Genomic DNA, 20662 nt, shown 5'->3' on the forward strand with positions numbered 1-20662 from the left:
CTCGGCAGAAACAGACCGTGTACAACTCTATGCTTGTTTCGCATTCCTAACTCCCCATATGCATCAACAACCGCATAATAAATTAAAAGCCCTATCGTATAGGAAAAGGCTGGCATCTCTTTACAGACCTAACCGCTTGTAAATACCCCCCTGCCCAGCTCAGCAGAGTGGAGCTCCCTCTTCAGTGCCTACTGTTTAGAGTCAGGCCATGAGCCACCTCTGTGTCCTTGTTCCCCGTGGTGGGGTGGGAGCTGGTGGAGACCATCCTGCATGACCATTGGGATAAACATGGTAGTGGAGCTGGGGATTGAACTAGATGAGAAGTTGGGGGCGAGGGGGGAAGAGAAGTAGGGCGCCTGGCCCCTGGGGCCGAGCTGGGGCTGACCGAGTGTGGGTTATTGCAGATGAGGTGTGCGATCCAGCCCATGTGGGACAGAGGGAGAGTCTGGCTGAGTGTCTCTGGCCCACAGGCTGTTACTGTCAACACACAAATGCTACATTGTTCCCAGGAGGCCTTTGGCTCCGAAGGAAAGTGCCTAAGTGCTGAAGAGCTGAAAAACCACAGTGTATACCTAAGGGCTGGTCCAAGTGGGGAACAGACACTGAAAGACTTAGTTGTTCCTTTCTGGGGGGAAAACTCCGTTGCCTGTGAGCTGGGAGTTGGCTGCTGGCTGGGAGTCCATGAAAGCAGCTGTGGAGGGCACGCCCCTCGGCAACATGAGACCAGCGGATTCCAAGGAGGCAGACCCATCCATCCACAGCGCTGCTGAAAACCACCCAAACAGTCTCCTGCTTGAGGCTGAAAAATATTCCTGGGATAGGCACATCCCAGAAGCTGCCCTTTGATCCTGCAAACCAGAACTCTTGACATTTACCATCAGGAAATTCTTCCTGATATCCTGCTGAGGTCTACTAACCACACAAGCTCGTTTCTTCTAACTTATACTGCATGGAAATTCCTAACGGCTGCCAATCACCATCTTTAAATAGTACCTTTAACTCCTTGCTGATTGCTCTAAAACCTTCCTAACCTGTCTTCTTTCCTCTATATTTGTCGTAATCCAAATTTTTCACCTTTTAAAAAAATTTCCAAGTCATTTAATTGACTTTATTATTTTCTCTTTTCCTCTTTTGTCAACATTCCCTCTTTTTTGCTTAAAAGAATGGGATTCCAAACCCTTGTAGGTATTTGGTAAATGCTAACACATAAATTCCCCATAAGCTATATTCTGTTCAATATTGGGTTCATTTTTCAATTATTTCACCTGAAGTCTTCCTGCCAATAACTATGGTCAGCATTGGCTACACAGATCTTAACATCTTTACAGGGTATTTTTCTCTTGATGACCTTCAATAGCAATTTCATTACACTTTGTACTTTGTATGTTTCTTTTTATCTTATGGTATTTAATTATTCCTTTTAGGCTTATGTTTCTCCAAAACTGAAAGATATTCTTGTCTGTCTCCTTCACAGCCAATCTTGTTCTTTCTATGGGAAAGTGTTAGTTGCTCAGTTGCATCTGACTCTTTGCACCCACATAGACTGTAGCCTGCCAGACTCCTCTGTTTATGGAACTCTCTGGGCAAGAATACTGGAATGAGTAGCCTTTCCCTTCTCCAGGGAATCTTCCCAACCCAGGGACTGAATATGGGTCTCCTGCTTTGCAGGTGGATTCTTTACCGTCTGAGCCACCAGGGACTTATGAGCAAAGAATGGAACTTCTCTAGAAAGAAGAAATCTTTCTCATTCATTCACTAAAGATCAGACTTAGTACTAGAAACTTCTGTCATGTCTAGATCCTCTCTTTGTGTAATTATCTTCCTGCTGCTGCTGCTGCTAAGGCGCTTCAGTCATGTCCGACTCTGTGCGACCCCATGGACGGCAGCCCACCAGGCTCCACCGTCCCTGGGATTCTCCAGGCAAGAACACTGGAGTGGGTTAATTATCTTCCTAAGACTCTATATTCCTTTCCCCAAGGCTGTATTATTGTTGAAATATCTAAATATTAATATGTCACAGCTATTTTTCACTGTGGAAACAACCATTCATTAGTCCTAGTTGGCAAGACGGCCATATTTTTCCCTTAAATTATGAAGGAAGTGGTGATGTTATACAATACTTTGTAAAAACTATTAGATGGTTTGGAAGACTATGACAGAAGGAAGGAGTGGGAGCAGCATGAGTCAGAGGAATGCCAGGAAACTTTATATTTGAGACCTCTCTGTGTCTGTGGCACTGTGACCCTGGAAAAACCACTATCTTAGAACTTCCACTCATCAAGGATAATACAATAATAATTCATAGGATTTTTTTTTTTGAGATCTCGAAGTGACAATATATATTAAATAAGGTTTGTCATTACTTTTTTTGAAGACTTTTTCTGATATGAACCATTTGTGTAAAGTTTTTATTGAATTTGGTACAATAATGTTTTTGTTTTCTATTCTGGTGTTTTGGCCCCAGTGCATGTAGGATCCCCCCAACCAGGGATCAAACCTGTACTCCCTGCACTAGAAGGTGAAGTCTTAGGCACTGGACTGCCAGGAAAATCTCAATCATTACTTTTATTTTTTTAATTTAATGCTGCCCTCCCTTTTCTGGGTAATAATCATTTATCTAATCGTCTGAACTTATAGCAAAGGAGAGGCTTCCTTCAGGGTCTTAAAAGAATTAGGATGGGGGGTGGGGCCTCACACCTGAGATTGGAGAAATAGTTGAAACTTTAAAAGTTTTGGTTTTATCAAATATGGAGGTACTGGGAGTTGAATCCAGGGCCTCATTCCTACTATGCATTTGCTCTACCACTGAGCTCCACCCCGACCTCCCTTGAAATAACTGTAACTTGTCAAATGTAAGCTTTATTATCACCCAGATATGGTGAAGCTGACAGATCAGGAGATGATCGCCACTGAAAAGAGAGCTTGTTTCTCACAGTTCCCAAGAGGAAGGAACAGCTCTGTCACAAAGAACCACTTGGGGAAGCACCAGGGTTGGTCAAGAGACAGAAGGACCAAGGGGGAAATATGGGCAAAGGGCCTTCATTGTGGCTTTTGTGGGAAGGAACAGTCAAGGCAGGGTAAGCAGGATGGACTGATATAAATAATTTCAGCAGACTCTGGGCTATAGAAACTGTCCTTAGTTGCCTTAACCTGGCCCTGGTGTTATTAGAGCAAATGGACTGTGTCCCAGAATGCGATGAGAGTCTTGTGAGAGCTCAGTAAAAGAAGTAGTTGGGGTATAAAGTATGGACTTGTTGGTTTGCATATGAAAGAAACTCTATCAGGTGAATTGTTTATTATCACTAGGATTGGCTAGCTCTGGGAGGAGCAGTCTCTCCAGGGGCAGCAAATTCCCAGATGTCAAGTCATCAGAAACATTCATTGTTTATCTGCAATCTTCTACCACTCACCTGTTATGAGATTTCTCTGTCAACTCACCTGGTTTGGTCATGCTACAAAGGAAGGCATACTGTCTTTATCAGGCCCTTATGAATACACATATATCTTGGGTGTGTGGGGATAAGATGGGTGCTAAGTGGCCCATTATGAGAGGGCACTTGACTTATTCATATGTCCACTCATTTATTTAAATACTAATCAACTACAAGTAAGTCAGGCAGGACTGGGAAAGGTCAGTTTTCATTCCAATCCCAAAGAAAGGCAATGCCAAAGAATGCTCAAACTACCGCACAATTGCACTCATCTCACATGCTAGTAAAGTAATGCTCAAAATTCTCCAAGCCAGGCTTCAGCAATACATGAACTGTGAACTCCCTGATGTTCAAGCTGGTTTTAGAAAAGGCAGAGGAACCAGAGATCAAATTGCCAACATCCGCTGGATCATCGAAAAAGCAAGAGAGTTCCAGAAAAACATCTCTTTCTGCTTTATTGACTATGCCAAAGCCTTTGACTGTGTGGATCACAATAAACTGTGGAAAATTCTGAAAGAGATGGGAATATCAGACCACATGACCTGCCTCTTGATAAACGTGTATGCAGGTCAGGAAGCAACAGTTAGAACTGGACATGGAACAACAGACTGGTTCCAAATAGGAAAAGGAGTACATCAAGGCGGTATATTGTCACCCTGCTTATTTAACTTCTGTGCAGAATACATCATGAGAAATGCTGGACTGGAAGAAACACAAGCTGGAATCAAGATTGCCGGGAGAAATATCAATAACCTCAGATATGCAGATGACACCATCCTTATGGCAGAAAGTGAAGAGGAGCTAAAGAGCCTCTTGATGAAACTGAAAGAGGAGAGTGAAAAAGTTGGCTTAAAGCTCAACATTCAGTAAACGAAGATCATGGCATCTGGTCCCATCACTTCATGCCAAATAGATGGGGAAACAGTGGAAACAGTGTCAGACTTTATTTTTGGGGGCTCCAAAATCACTACAGATGGTGACTGCAGCCATGAAATTAAAAGACACTTACTCCTTGGAAGAAAAGGTATGACCAACCTAGATAGCATATTCAAAAGCAGAGACATTACTTTGCCGACTAATGTCCATCTAGTCAAGGCTATGGTTTTTCCAGTGGTCACGTATAGATATGAAAGTTGGACTGTGAAGAAGGCTGAGCGCCGAAGAATGGATGCTTTTGAACTGTGGTGTTAGAGAAGACTCTTGAGAGTCCCTTGGATTGCAAGGAGATCCAACCAGTCCATTCTGAAGGAGATCAGCCTTGGGATTTCTTTGGAAGGAATGATGCTGAAGCTGAAACTCCAGTACTTTGGCCACCTCATGCGAAGAGTTGACTCATTGGAAAAGACTCTGATGCTGGGAGAGATTGGGGGCAGGAGGAGAAGGGGACGACTGAGGATGAGATGGCTGGATGGCATCACGGACTCGATGGACGTGAGTCTGAGTGAACTCCGGGAATTGGTGATGGACAGGGAGGCCTGGCATGCTGTGATTCATGGGGTCGCAAAGAGTCAGACACGACTGAGCGACTGAACTGAACTGAACTGAAGTCAGGCAGAAATGCCTTCTAAGAGAGAAAGTTGGCCTTGACTGATGAAGAACAGAACAGGGGAGTTTCAACTGTAGTGACAACGGGCAGCACAGAATCCATAGACTGATTCTGGGTCATGGATAGAGAAAAGTGGAGCAGGGAAAGCTGGATAAAATTGAATGGAGAGCTATGTGAAGAGATGGATGAGAGGCTGGTGGTGGGCTGGGGAAGAGAAGTCAAGGGAAGAAAAAAGTGACAGGAGTATCCCACAAAAGGGAAGAGGCTCACCACAGACAACTTTATTTCACAATTGAGTTTGGAACCAGCCCTATGTGATTCAGACAGTAAGGAATCTGCCTGCAATGCAAGAGACCTGGGTTCCATCCCTGGGTCAGGAAGATCCCTTGAAGAAGGAAATGGCAACCCATTCTAGTATTCGTGCCTGGAAAATCCCATGGACAGAGGAGCATGGAGGGCTACAGCCCACGGGGTCACAAAGAGTCAGACACTAGACACAACTAAGCGACTAACAACATTCGCCATGTATTTCACCTTCCTGAAAGGATCTGGTTTCCTAAGCAAGGGAAATAAACAGGAAGTGGGATGGTATCTGATGCATGCCCCTAATTACAGCACTTTTACATCCAGAGACACAAGAATAGAAAAAGAAACATTTAAAACTTCTTTTACATTCTGAACCTTTGGAGAAAATATACTTGAGAAATCAAAGAAACAAATGAATTTTAAAATCATACATCTGTAAACAGGCGTGAGATTCACCTGCATTCAGATCATATCTAAGGTAGGTCAAGGTGTCATTCTTGTTTTTCTGTTCTGCAACCAGAGGTCATTGTTTCTGTGAGTTTCACAGCAAAATCTCTGAGTGACACTAGAGCAGAAGGTTAGGGAGAGTGAAGGATGAGGAGGTTAAAAGTTGCATGTATGGGTTTTGAAAAGTTGTGTGGAATCCAGACTTTAATGTGTCATTGTCCAAACAGTTGCGCTCAGTCTTAATAGCAGGATTTGATGTCTACATTAGACCCACTATTCTTAATATGGTAACATGGTTTTAGCCTAGGCTCGAGGAAGAAAAAAATAGATGAGATTTGATGTAATTCCAGTTGTAGTGAAGTAAGAATTTAAAAATTAAACAAATGTGTAGTGTTTCAGGTCCTATTTCCCAGAAAGGAGACTCTGAGACTGAATTTTCTTCAGGAAGTTTATTGCAGGGGGAGCAGGGGGTGGTGGGCAGTGTTCTTAGGACCTATGAGGAAATGAAGAAAATCGGATTGGGCAGAAGGAAAAGCTGGTATGTCATATTGTCACATAACATCTCAAATTATCCCATGGGGCTATTAAGTGCTGAAATGTCTTTGCAGGGTCATACCAAATTGGAGAATGGAGAAGCCACCTTTATACCCTGACGCTGATCATTTGATGCAAATCATGTTTCCCAGGTGGCTCAGTGGTAAAGAATCTGTCTGCCAAAGCAGGAGCCCCTAGAGACAAGAGTGAGATCCCTGGGTCAGGGAGATCCCCTGGAGGAGAAAATGGCAACCCACTCCAGTATTCTTGCCTGGAAAATTCCGTGAACATGGGAGCCTGGTGGGCTATAATCCATGGAGTCTCAAAGAGTTGGATATGACTGAGCATGCACGCATGCACATTGCTTGTTGGGAAAAGATATTTAACAATATCAACAGTGTCTTACCTTCCTGTCTCCACTTCCTGTTCCTCATTCCTTCTTGTACGTTCCCTTTCTTGCTAATAATTGCCAACCCTGAGTTCCATCTTTTATTACTTTCCTGCCAATGCATGGTCTCTGTCTCCACTTCTTCCTCAATCTTTACCTATCCTAGGATATTGCTCCAGGTGACTACGTGGGGGAGAGGCTGAGACAGGTTGGGTTATAATATGAGCGCTGAGCACAAAGGGTCCAGGGAAAGAAGTATCTGGAAGGAAGCAGGTACATGTTGAACATTATATTGCAAGTCCTGGCCCTGTCCCACACCATCCACTTGTATCTCTGTGACCATGGGACTCTCACTGGTCTCAGTGGGCACTCCACTGCACTTGGGCAGACGTGCCACTGAATGAAAATGGGAAATAATTACTTGCATTGACTCATTCTGCTCACTCCACCTGCTCGTTTCCCTTCACACCACTAATAATATGCCAGGGCTGGAGAGGGGAAGAGGCTAAGTCAGTCAACAAGTGGAAATGTGAGGTGTTTGTGGGCAGGCAGGTGGTTTTGTGGTAAGATATTTACACGATGGTGCAATGCAAGAATGGTAGCAGCCAATGATGGGATGTTGATTTGTAAGGCAACAGGCTAACGGGTCAGAGAACTATTGCAGGGCTGGGGCCAACCAGTGTTTGGAAAAGAATGGTAGTCAGTGAGGTCAAGCCTGGATATAATTATGGAAGCTAGACCAAGTGTTAAAATGGCAATTTACCAAAGGTGACAGTTTTAGAATTGCCGTCAACTTATGACCCTCTCTTTCTCCTTCCACCATCTCATTTTCCAATTTGCTAAATTACAGCATATTCAAGTTCATCAGGACTTCTTCAGGGAGAAAGTCACCATTTTCTAATTGCATGATTTTAATTACATTTTAGCATCTTATTAGCACAAGCCAGGTCTGAAAAGTCACAAAACACAATTTTCACATAGTTTTCAAAATATCTGGTTTTAACCACAATGTTCTCAACTTCTGAGAAGAGATAGAAATTTTAAGAATAAACTTTAAAAGGACTTTGTTGCTATATAAGTAAGGAATGAATGAGGAAGGCTGTGATAACCATCAAGCAGGATCTTAAAAGGGATGTATTTGGAAAAAACCATATAATAGATACAACTCTTAGTCACCAAAAACAGAATAAAATCCAAACCACAGCAAAGGCTTTTTCATTTGGGAAGCCAACGGTGATTTCTCATGCACCTCTACAAATTCTTGACTATGTTTCAGTTTATCCTTAAAATAACAGATATTCAATAATCCATCGAGATAAAAGATTTTATTTTTTTCCTATGAGGGATTGACCCCTTAGAATCTGAGCAAAGTGCTCACAGTTGTATGAAAAGGAAGAAAAGTCAAGGGAATAGGAAATCTCTAAAGGAAAAAAATCACCTCTCCAGGCAACTGTCCCTTCCATCAAGTTACTCCTCTGTTCAGCACTTAAAAGATGGTCATGGGGGACTTCCCCAGTGGCCCAGTGGTTAAAACTCCACCTTGCAATGCAGAGTACATGGGCTCAATCCTTCATCAGGGATCTAAGAACGCACAGGCCCGGGGGGGGGGGGGGCAACTAAGCCCATGTGCCACAACCAGAGAGTCTGTGAAACACAATGAAAGATCCTGCGTAACGCAATGAAGATTTCGCATGCTGCAACTAAGACCCAATGCAGCCAAACGAACAAATAAACAAACAAAACATTTTTTAAGAGACTGTCACAGATTTTGTTTGATTAAGACATCTTACCTCTAATAATTTTTCATAATGATTGTCCACTAGAAGTGTTGGCTGTGGATAGTCCACAAAGAGGTATATGCAAGGATCTGTCTCTTTAGACTAGACATGGAGAATTAAAATTTAAAATAATAGAGTCCAAAAAAGAAGTGACTCTTAAGAATCCAAACACTTTTCAAAATTCACCCAACATATTGAAGAAACAGAAGCATCTCTTGTGAAAATAAACCTAGAAGCACACATACCTTCCAGTCTTCCTTAATTAAACAACTTCTCTAATTCATATTAATAGGAAGGAACAGTAGAAGAGGGACATGATGAAGTCCCTCTTCATCTTGAAGAGAGGGCACATTTGGGTTTGAATCTGGATTTGCCCATTAAATTCAGCATGTCATCTTGGGAATACCGTAGATCTCATTTTCCCAGCATATAAAATAGGGTTGTCATAAACTTTCTAACTCCTCACATTTATATAGTCAAGATTAAATGAGTTGAGGAATGTAAAACATTCTGAGATGTAAAAATACACATTGACTTTGGCCTGGACTCAGAAACTCCTGTAACCAGCCCTGTACACACACACACACACACACACACACACACACACACACACACACACACACCCTGTCCAGATGTACTATAAAAGGCAGTCTTGAATGGCTAAGAAGGAGAAGGGACAAAACAGGAGAATCCTCAAACATGGAGTCTATCAATTCATAAAGCGTTAACTCAGAATATATGATCAGCTGTGTTCAAGCCAAATTGTTTCTACATTAATTTCTCAACCCAGAAGAGCCAAAACTGAAACTCCTCCTTTGTAGGTGCTATGCTGTGCTTAGTCATGTCCGACTCTTTTGAGACCCCACAAGGCTCCTCTGTCCATGGAGATTCTCCCAGAAAGAATACTGGAGTGGGTTGCCATGCTCACCTCCAGGGAATCATCCCAACCCAGGGACCAAACCCAGGTCTCTTGCATTGCAGGTGGATTCTTTACTGTCTGAGCCACCAGAGAAGCCATCCCCCCACCCCCTGCCCCTTTGTAGGTACTGTTTGAGACATGGTTTGATCCAGCACTAACAAGGGAAGACATCTTCTCTGAAACCTAGTTCCCACCACACAATATAAGTGATGGGAAATGTGACTGGAAAGATTCCTTGAACTAACATTGTCAATTTTGGAAAACTGAAGGACAAAGAGCACACAACGGACTGATAGTTCCTGTCCTGGGCACCAGGCCAGACATATCGCTTCCTTATTGTCTCCTCAGAATGAAAATAACTTTGGTTCAGTTCAGGCCAGCACAGCCTTAATCTACCACTGGTTTGTAAATCAATTATTTGACTCAACTCAAAAGCAGTTGATTCTATTCCTGTCTGACTCTCCATGCCAAAACTCAGCCCCCAGTTTGTTTGACTTTAATACATTTATTCTGTTGTTGTGAACATTGTGCAAAATGGAAAAAACAAGTCTAGACGGATTTGAGTTCAGGAAGGGAGGGCAGGGTCTCTTTATTAAAAATAAACATCCTCCTCCTTGCTTCCTTTCCACTCTTTTCTCACAAATCTGCTCCCCCAAAGCCCTCAGAATCCAGGGCTTCACCATGTGCTTATTCCCTCAGATCTGTGTAGAGCACCTCAGTGGAAAATAGAGCCCAGAATACAAGAAATTCCCGAAGGCAACTGGCAGGAACATGAATTACTTAAACCCTAGCAGGAACCTCTATCTTCCTTTTATGAAAGTTGGCACATTATCCCAGTGAATGAGACACATTTTTGTCTGAATCTTGCCTTGCATGTTTTTTGGGCTCTCACTGCCCTTCTAGTGTTAAGCAGGGATGGTGGCCTTTATCACTTCCTGTCCCAACATGATATTCCGACCTATAACTAAACCCAGGATTGAGTTTATTTTTGGCCCTCTCCTTCCACTTTCAAGGGTTTTCTTTTCCTTTTAGGTCTGCTTTTCTTTTTTTCTCCTAAGGAGATTTTATGAAGGGCTATTAAAATTTAAGGATTTATAGGATATTGCAGCTCTATTTACAACAGCCAGGACATGGATGTCCATCAGCAGAGGAATGGATAAAAAAGATATGGTACATTATATAATGGAATATTACACAGTGACAAAAAGGAACAGAATAGTGCCATTCACAGTGACATAGGTGAGTCTAGAGATTGTCATACAGAATGAAGTAAGTCAGAAAGAGAAAGACAAATATCTTATAATATCACTTATATTTGAAATCTAGGAAAATGATACAGATGAACTTATTTGCAAAGCAGAAATAGAGTCACAGATGTAGAAAACAAATTTAAGGTTACCAAGGGAAGCAGGAGTAAGATAAATTAGGAGATTGGTATTGATATATATATACACTATTGACACTATGTATAAAATAGACAACTAGTGAGAACCTACTATTTAGCACTGGGACTTCTACTCAGTGCTGTATGGTGACCTAAATGGGAAGGAAGTCTAAAAAAGAGGAAATATGCATATAACTGATTTGCTTTGCTGTGCAGCAGAAACTAATACAACATTATAAAACAACTATGTACCTAGTCACTCAGTCATGTCCAACTCTTTGTGACCCTGTGGACTGTAGCCCACCAGGTTCCTCTGTCCATGGGGATTCTCCAGACAAGAATATTGGAGTGGGCTGCCATGTCCTTCTCCAAGGGATCCTCCCAGCCTAGGGAAGATCTTCCCACATTGCCGGAGGATTCTTAACCACTGAGTCACCATGGAAGCAACTATACTACAATAAAAATTAATTAAAAATACATAGGGGTTTACAATCAGTGAAAGACACAAGTGACCCACAGAAGGAACTAACACTACTATTTATTTCTAGTTCAAAAAACATGTGGAAGGAAGTATAACATAGCATTTAGCACACAGACTCTGGGGGCAGACAGTCTGATTCTACTACTTATCAATAGTGTAATAAAAGTAATGACTCTCAAAACATTACTGGTTTCTCTGTGCCTCACCTTTCTGCTTCTACCATGTAAAAGGGGAATCATAACAGAACTAATTTCCTCAGTTCGGCTCAATTAAGTTCAGTCGTTCAGTCATGTCCGACTCTGCAGCCCCATGAACCGCAGCATGTCAGGCTTCCCTGTCAATCACCAACTCCTGGAGATTACTCAAACTCATGTCCATTGAGTCAGTGATGCCATCCAACCATCTCATCCTCTGTCGTCCCCTTTTCCTCCCATCTTCAATCATTCCCAGCATCAGGGTCTTTTCTAATGAGTTAGTTCTTCGCATCAGGTGGCCAAAGCATTGGAGCATCAGCTTCAGCATCAGTCCTTTTAATTAATATTCAGGACTGACTTCCTTTAGGATGGACTGGTTGGATCTCCTTGCAGTCCAAGGGACTCTCAAGAGTCTTCTCCAACATCACAGTTCAAAAGCATCAGTTCTTCAATGTTAACTTCCTCAGTTCAGTTCAGTTCAGTCACTCAGTCGTGTCTGACTCTTTGCCACCCCATGAATCGCAGCACGCCAGGCCTCCCTGTCCATCACCAACTCCCGGAGCTCACTCAGACTCACGTCCACCGAGTCAGTGATTCCATCCAGCCATCTCATCCTCTGTCGTCCCCTTCTCCTCCTGCCCCCAATCCCTCCCAGCATCAGAGTCTTTTCCAATGAGTCAACTCTTCACATGAGATGGCCAAAGTACTGGAGTTTCAACTTTAGCATCATTCCTTCCAAAGAAATCCCATGGCTGATCTCCTTCAGAATGGACTGGCTGGATCTCCTTGCAGTCCAAGGGACTCTCAAAAGGCTTCTCCAACACCACAGTCCAAATGCATCAAGGTGAAGATTAAATGAAATAGCACAAGTAAATGACTTAGCACAGAGCACTTATCTGCTATCCTACTTGAGAAATATTAAAAAATGGGCAGATGTCACACACTTCACAAGCTTTCTTTGTTTTTCCTTTGCCTGGTTTGTACTAAGGTATTAACTGTTCATTTTACCTAGAAATGCCCACCCCCAACTTTCCTTGTTGGCAGCCCCTCATCAGCCATCAAAGGCCCCACTCAAATGGGTCTCTCTGGAGCTTTCCTTGGGTCTTATTCCTCTTATTATTATTAATTTATTATGTTTAAATTATATATATATATATATATATATATATATATATATATACACACACACAAAGCATATAGCACACACTGAGAGCACAATACATAGCTTTGATCTCTGGGAAACACCTCCAAACCTGTTTTCACTAGTTTCTTTCCATCACATCTATGATGCTCTGATAATGTATGAGCACATGGCCATGACCATCAAAAGACTCAGAGCTATCTGGGCATATAGAAGGCTCTTGAACACAGGGCTGGGGCACAGTAAGTACAGCCATAAACCTCAGGACCAGATCTGAACAAATCAAGAGACTCCACAGTTTATCTATTTGGTTTAGAAAATTAGCTTCACTGCCTCCAAGAATACCTTTGCTGGAATCTATTGGTTTTCTCCTTTAAGAAACTGTATGTTTATTTCCCTCCCCCTTGGAAGGCCATAGAAATTAGCAACCCCTGCTAAACAAATTAACTTTTAAAAATTTAGCTTGTTATCTAAAGAGCTTTTGCAAAATTTTTAGATTAGACCAGCCATTTATTGATGGAAAACTGTATCAGGGAGGTGGTAAGAAGGATTGATATGCAAGAAAATTAATTTTCTTAAAATAAATGAGTGTGTTTTGAGCAAGAGAAGGCAATGGCAACCCACTCCAGTACTCTTGCCTGGAAAATCCCTTGGACAGAGGAGCCTGGTAGGCTGCAGTCCATAGGGTCAGTTAAGAGTCGAACATGACTGAGCGACTTCACTTTCACTTTTCACTTTCATGCATTGGAGAAGGAAATGGCAACCCACTCCAGTGTTCTTGCCTGGAGAATCCCAGGGACGAGGGAGCCTGGTGGGCTGCCGTCTATGGGGTCGCACAGAGTCGGACACGACTGAAGCGACGCAGCAGCCGCTGCAAAAGTACAAAAAGTAGCAAAGACATAAAAGAAGAAAGACAAAAACCGAAAGAGAAGAAATGGAAGCTTTTCTCATTTGAAATGAGAAGGCGCAAAATGCGGATCTGTTTCTCTCCTTCTCTCTCTCCCATTGGCTCCTGTTTAGACTGGCTCTGGAGATGGTCGCAGAAACTCTAGGAGATGGGGAACATAAATTATGTAATCAACAATTCAAATCAATCAAGTCAACAAGTGTTCCAGGACAGCCTAGCGTAAAGAAGAAAGATCAAACCTGAGTTCTGATCTCAACCCCAGCATCTACTGGTTCAATCTTTGAGCAAGTTAAACTTTCTAAGGGCTTCACTGGTGGCTCAGGTGGTAAAGAATCTGCCTGCAATGCAGGAGACCTGGATTCGATCCCTGGGTCGGGACGATCTCCTGTAGGAGGGTATGGCAACCCACTCCAGTATTCTTTCCTGGAGAATTCCAAGGACAGAGTAGTCTGACAGGCTACAGTCCATGGGGTAGCAAACAGTTGGACATGACTGAGTGACTAAGCATAACCTTTCTAAACCAAAAATGGGAATAATATCCATATCTGGAACAGTTTTTATGAAAATTAAAAATAATAAATGTGAAATATCTGGAATATATTTGGCACTTCATGAATGATAGATATCATTATTATTCAAAAGTATATAAAGCAATATAAGTAAAACATGATTCCTAACCTGCAAGAAGTATTATGTGCTGTGGGCTAAGTTGCTTCAGTCATGTCCGATTCCATGTGACCCCATAAACTGTAGCTCACCAGCTCCTCTGTTCATGGAATTCTCCAGGCAAGTATATTAAGGTGGGTTGCCACACCCTCCTCCAGGGGATCTTCCCAACCCAGGAATCAAAACTGCCGGGGGCCAGCGTGAGGAATTCCGCCCATGGCAAAGGTCATGAGGAAGGAGGCTTGGCATACGCAAAGGCGTGATCAAGCCTCAGGAAACCCCCTGTTCCCGAGCATCTAACCCCAAAACCAGAGTCTGTTTTATGCTCTCACCTACACCTCTGACTATACAGGGGGCTCTCCCCCATAACCGTTTCTCTCTGAGAAGGAGTAAACGTGCAGCTCCAAGGCAATAAAAATTCCTGGGCGTGACAAGAGTGTTTCAGCTTACGGACTCCTCTGAAGGTTATCTAGCCCACCTGTATAGGTTTGTCCGGCCACATGTGATTGTTTACAGCCTCCCAACCTGAGAGGCACGAGATGTTTTAGACTTACTAAAGGCAAATTATTTTGGGGAGTTAAAATTATTAGTATAGTTGGTTAGGAATTATATTGGTGAAGGGTCTCTTCATTTGTTGTGTCAATAATTGCTGCTAATTCCCTGCTCTGGGTGGGACAAGGATGTCTCAGGTCAAACCTCTCTGCTGACAGACTAGCTTGTGTGACAGGATTATCCTTACTGCCGCCACTAGGCACATGACTGTTTACTACCTCTCAACCATAAACAGCACAGAGAGTTTTGGAGTATTTTGAGAGTCTTAATTAGCGTAGGACTTTCTCTTCTTGTTGAGTCAATGATCGCCGCCAGGCCTCTATATCCTTAGGTACCTGGGAATATATTAATCAATGTATTTGGAATATAGCAAAGGAAATATGGTAGTTTTTGATGTTAGCAATACTAGACTTTTTTGAGTTAATGGATTTTCTCTTTTGAATAGATCACTGTACTTTGTTATATATCACTGTGTCCTTGCTGTGTAAGAATGTAACTTTATCATATCTTAAGACTAAATAGATCTTAAGGGGAGCATTGGTGAAAGGATTTTCATTTGTTGGGTTGATGTTTGCTGCTAAATCTCCATGTTCCCTACCCTTATAATGAATATAACTAGCATATGGGAAGAAATAAGTATTAACCTTTAAGCATATAGGAGAAATAAGAATTAACCTTTAAGACTAATCATGTTAACCTTGGGTTGAATAAATTCCTTTCTTGATTGTAACTCACTACACCCTCACCCTATAGGAATGTAACTTTATTTGGAGGGTGGTGCCTGGTTTAAGAAAAAACACCCTTGGAAGAAATAAGTTTTTTTTTGGTTATCAGAAAGAAAGGATCATAAAATGTAAGCAGGTCTCACTCATGGCCAGAAGATGATGTAATATTCCTAAGACCTTTTTTTTTATACATTTATGTGAAGCACCTGATTTTGATAAAGGTCAGGACTGCTGACCCCCACGTGACTCTGTATTCATCCCTATGTGTAACAAAAGGTATATAAGCAAACCCCAAAATAAAGGATCGGATCAGTTTCCAGAAAGACTGATTCCCCCATGTCGCTTCTTTCTTGCTCCCGTTTTTCTGGCTGAATTCCCATCTGGAGCATGGATGCTATTCCACTAATCTTCCTACTACACTATCCATTTCTAATCTCTCTCTATCTGTGATTAAATATGTATTTTTCCAAAGACGCCGACTCCGTCCCCCCACCTTCGAATCACCCTGGATCCACCGGGGCTGGACCCCGGCAAAACCATCTTTCCTACATTGGCAGCAATTTCTTTACCACTAGTGTCACACGCTAGTAAAGTAATGCTCAACATTCTCCAAGCCAGGCTTCAGCAATACGTGAACCATGAACTTCCTGATGTTCAAGCTGGTTTTAGAAAAGGCAAAGGAGCCAAAGGTCAAATTGCCAACATCTGCTGGATCACGGAAAAAGCAAGAGAGTTCCAGAAAAACATCTATTTCTGCTTGATTGACTATGCCAAAGCCTTTGACTGTGTGGATCACAATAAACTGGATAATTCTGAAAGAGATGGGAATACCAGACCACCTGACCTGCCTCTTGAGAAACCTGTATGCAGGTCAGGAAGCAACAGTTAGAACTGGACATGGAACAACAGACTAGTTCCAAATAGGAAAAGGAGTACATCAAGGCTGTATATTGTCACCCTGCTAATTTAACTTATATGCAGAGTACATCATATGGAACACTGGGCTGGAGGAAGCACAGACTGCAATCAAGATTGCTGGGAGAAATATCAATAACCTCAGATATGCAGATAACACCACCCTTATGGCAGAAAGTGAAGAGGAGCTAAAAAGCCTCTTGATAAGAGTGAAAGAGGAGAGTGAAAAAGTTGGCTTAAAGCTCAACATTCAGAAAACAAAGATCATGGCATCCTGTCCCATCACTTCATGGCAAATAGATGTAGAAACAGTGGAAACAGTGGCTGACTTTATTTTGGGGGGCTTCAAAATCACTGCAGATGGTGATTGCAGCTATGAAATTAAAAGACATTTACTCCTTAGAAGGAAAGTTACGACCACCCTAGACAGCATATTAAAAAGCAGAAACATTACTTTGCCAACAAAGGCCCGTCTAGTCAAGGCTATGGTTTTTCCAGTAGTCATGTATGGATGTGAGATTTGGACTATAAAGAAAGCTGAGCACCAAAGAATTGATGCTTTTGTTGGAGAAGACTCTTGAGAGTCCCTTGGACTGCAAGGAGATCCAACCAGTCCATCCTAAAGGAGATCAGTCTTGAATGTTCATTGGAAGGACTGAGTTGAAGCTGAAAGTCCAATACTTTGGCCACCTAATACGAAGAGCTGACTCATTGGAAAAGACCCTGATGCTGGGAAAGATTGAAGGCAGGAGGAGAAGGGGACAACAGAGGATGAGCTGGTTGGATGGCATCACAGACTCAATGGGCATGAGTTTGGGTAGACTCCAAGAGTGGGTGATGGATAGGGAGGCCTGGCATGCTGTGGTTCATGGGGTTGCAAAGAGTGAGACATGACTGAGCGACTGAACTGAACTGAGCGCCACCTAGGAAACCCTCAAGAATAATATGACACATTAAATTTAAAGTGCTAAGACATCCTCAGTAATTATTCCCTGAAATTAGAAAACTTTTCCAAAGCAAAAGAAGAGAGGGGTTTCCCTGGTGATCCAGTGGTAAGAATTCACCTGCCAATGCAGGGAACACAAATTTGATTGTTCTCCCAGGGAAGATCCCCCATGCCACAGGGCAACTAAGCCAGTGTGCCACAACTATTGAGTCCACACCACTTGAGTTCTCTGCTTTGCAACAAGAGAAGCCACAGCAAGGAAAAGCCCACATACCACACCTAGAGAGTAGCCCCCATTCACCTCAATGAGAGAAAGCCTGCACACAGCAACAAAGACCCAGCACAGCCAAAAATAGAGAAATAAATATATAAATAAATAAAATTTTAATGGTAAAGAAAGAAAAGAAAAAAATTCGCTGAAAGTTCTAGAGAAAAGAGGACACAATACTTTAAGACACACCAAAGATGGCAAAATTTACTTCCCAAAACAAACACGCTGCAGTGACTTGGCATTTTCATTAGGAAACAGATTTTCCCACACTAGTTCTCAGGCCCATTAAATATTATATCAACATTTAAACAAGATATAGGACTTGAATTGGTGTGCAGAAAATAGAAAGGATTTAAGTTAGCAAAGGGAAAGGGAAACATTCCGAAAGAAAGGAGGAGTGTACTGCAAAAGGACTCAGGTGTCTGAGATGATCCTGAACTTTTAAATGCCCCATTGCCAACCCCAATAAAAGAAACTCCTGACAATCTTGTTTTATTTTTTATTTTATTAATTATTTATTAATTTGCAAAGGTCTTCACAACTGCATTTGGATTTTTTCCATATTCTTGTATCCTAGCATTTGAGTAGGAGAACTATCACTGATCTGTTGATTTCTTGCCACATTTCCTGTCTGTAGCCCCAGACTCTACCCTAGGCCCCAGTGTATAATATATTATTCCTCTGGCTTTACCCTTGACTTGCTTTCCTTGAACTTGAACTTGCTTCTTAAATAGTGTCTTTTTCTGGTCCTTCCAGATAGCTAACTATTCAGCCTGATCCCTTGGGGCTACTAGAGCTAGGGTTCATGCCAAGTCCTCGGTCCCTAGAGAGGGAATGGAAAAGGACATGGAAAATGCAAGACCTTTGTAAATTAATTTGACTGAGGCAGTATTTGGGACGGTGAGTGGTTAAAAACACTGGCAAAATTACCGAGTTCTTTCCACATCCCCTGTCTTATAAAACACTTTGTGTTTGCCAAATTATATTAGGTGTGAAGGCCCACAGCCCACCAAGGGCTGAGTGACAGCCTGAAACTTTGGGTCTGAGGTCAAGCTAGGTCATTGAACTATGGTAGCCAATGTCAGCCTCTTCAGATTTGGAAGGGCTTTCTCTTGTCTTCTCAAATACATAAAAGTATTTATGGCCATAATTATGGTTCTTATAACAAACTCAATTATAAGCCATCATTATAAAGTGATTTAGTAATACTTTTTGTATGACTTGGTCAAGCAGCAAATATGTATTGATCGCCTACTCTGAACAAATCATTCCAGTGGACTTAAGTGGTTTAAATTCACTATATATAACTTAATTTTGTTGAGATTGTGCAATATATTGTTTGATTTTATTATTACTACTATTATAATTTGGTTTATTATAGTTACTGGTGAAAGAGTTGAAAAATAGTAAGCAAAAGGAAATGATAGTCACTTACTCCTGAGGACTCATTCATCCCCTTCCTCATCTCTGAGTACAAAACCATCTATTCTGTGGAGGAAGACAGGTGAGAAACCATCTAGGAAAAGGTGTATTTTCATTTATTTTAAAAAATAAATGTAGCCACTTTATTTGCATGAGCTGATGACTATCAAATTTGTATTTCCACTTCAGATGAGACCCCAACCACCTACTCTATATTTCTAACTAGATATCATGAAAGCACTTCAACTCACTATATATATCCATTTTAATTTCTCCCACAAGCTATGAACTAATCTCAATTAGCACCAACTTGTGCAAACCAGAAACAAGGGCCGCCATCTTTGACAACACACCTTTATCTCTACATTCTTTGGTTCAATGTTACCTTCTAAATAACTTTCATATCCCTCTTCCTTTATTCCATTTCAACATTTTCTTGGTTTAAGCTCCCATCACTCTGTACATGAGCTACTACATTGACCCCGTAAACTGAGCTCCATGCATAAACTCTTACCTCTTTTTAATCTATTCTCTTCACTTCACCCAGACTCATTTTTTAAAACACAATTTAATTATGTCACTCTTTTCTTTCTTAAAGTTTTTCAATGGCTTTAAAATGCCTTTAAGTTTCAAAGAAGTTATGGAACTTCCCTGGTGGTCCAGTGGTGAAGACTCTATGCTCGCAATGAAGGGAACCTGGGTTCAATCCCTGGTCAGAGAACTAGATCCCACATGCCACAACTAAAAACATGCGTGTTGCAACCAAGACCCAGTGCAGCCAAATAAATAAATAATTTTTTAAAGTTTTTTAATAAAAGATTTTTAAAATTTGACCTTTGGCATTTTCACATGGTCCTGCCTAATTCTCCAGCTTTGTCTTGTGTGTTTTGGTTTTATTGAGGTATAATTGACAAAAATTATATCTATTTAGGTTGTACAGTGTGATTGTTTAAGGTATAGCAGTGTGTGAAACTATTGCTATAGTCAAGTAAATTAACTCATTTATCACCTCACATAGCTTCCTTGTACATGTGTGTGTGTATAGTATGTGCGTATGTGTATGGTTAGTACACTTAAGATCTTGTGCTTGTAAAAAACACAATGCCTAATTCCACTTTATAACTTTTTAAATATAAATTTATTTATTTTAATTGGAGGCTTATCACTTTACAATATTGTATTGGTTTTGCCATACATCAACATGAATCCACCATGGGTGTACACGTGTTCCCCATCCTGAACCCCCATCCCACCTCCCTCCCCATATCATCCCTCTGGGTCATCCCAGTGCACCAGCCCCAAGCATTCTGTATCATGCATGGAACCTGAACTGGCAATTCATTTCACATATGATACTATACATGTTTCAATCCCATTCTCCCAAATCATCCCACCCTCGCCCTCTCCCACAGAGTCCATAAGTCTGTTGTACACATCTGTGTCTCTTTTGCTGTCTCACATACAGGGTTATCATTACCATCTTTCTAAATTCCATATATATGCATCAGCAATACAGGAACCGTGAACTTCCAGATGTTCAAGCTGGTTTTAGAAAAGGCAGAGGAACCAGAGGTCAAATTGCCAACATCTGCTGGATCATGGAAAAAGCAAGAGAGTTCCAGAAAAACATCTATTTCTGCTTTATTGACTATGCCAAAGCCTTTGACTGTGTGGATCACAATAAACTGTAGAAAATTCTGAAAGAGATG

Source organism: Ovis aries, chromosome 3 (assembly GCF_016772045.2).
Source record: "Ovis aries strain OAR_USU_Benz2616 breed Rambouillet chromosome 3, ARS-UI_Ramb_v3.0, whole genome shotgun sequence".
Taxonomy (NCBI): Eukaryota; Metazoa; Chordata; class Mammalia; order Artiodactyla; family Bovidae; genus Ovis; species Ovis aries.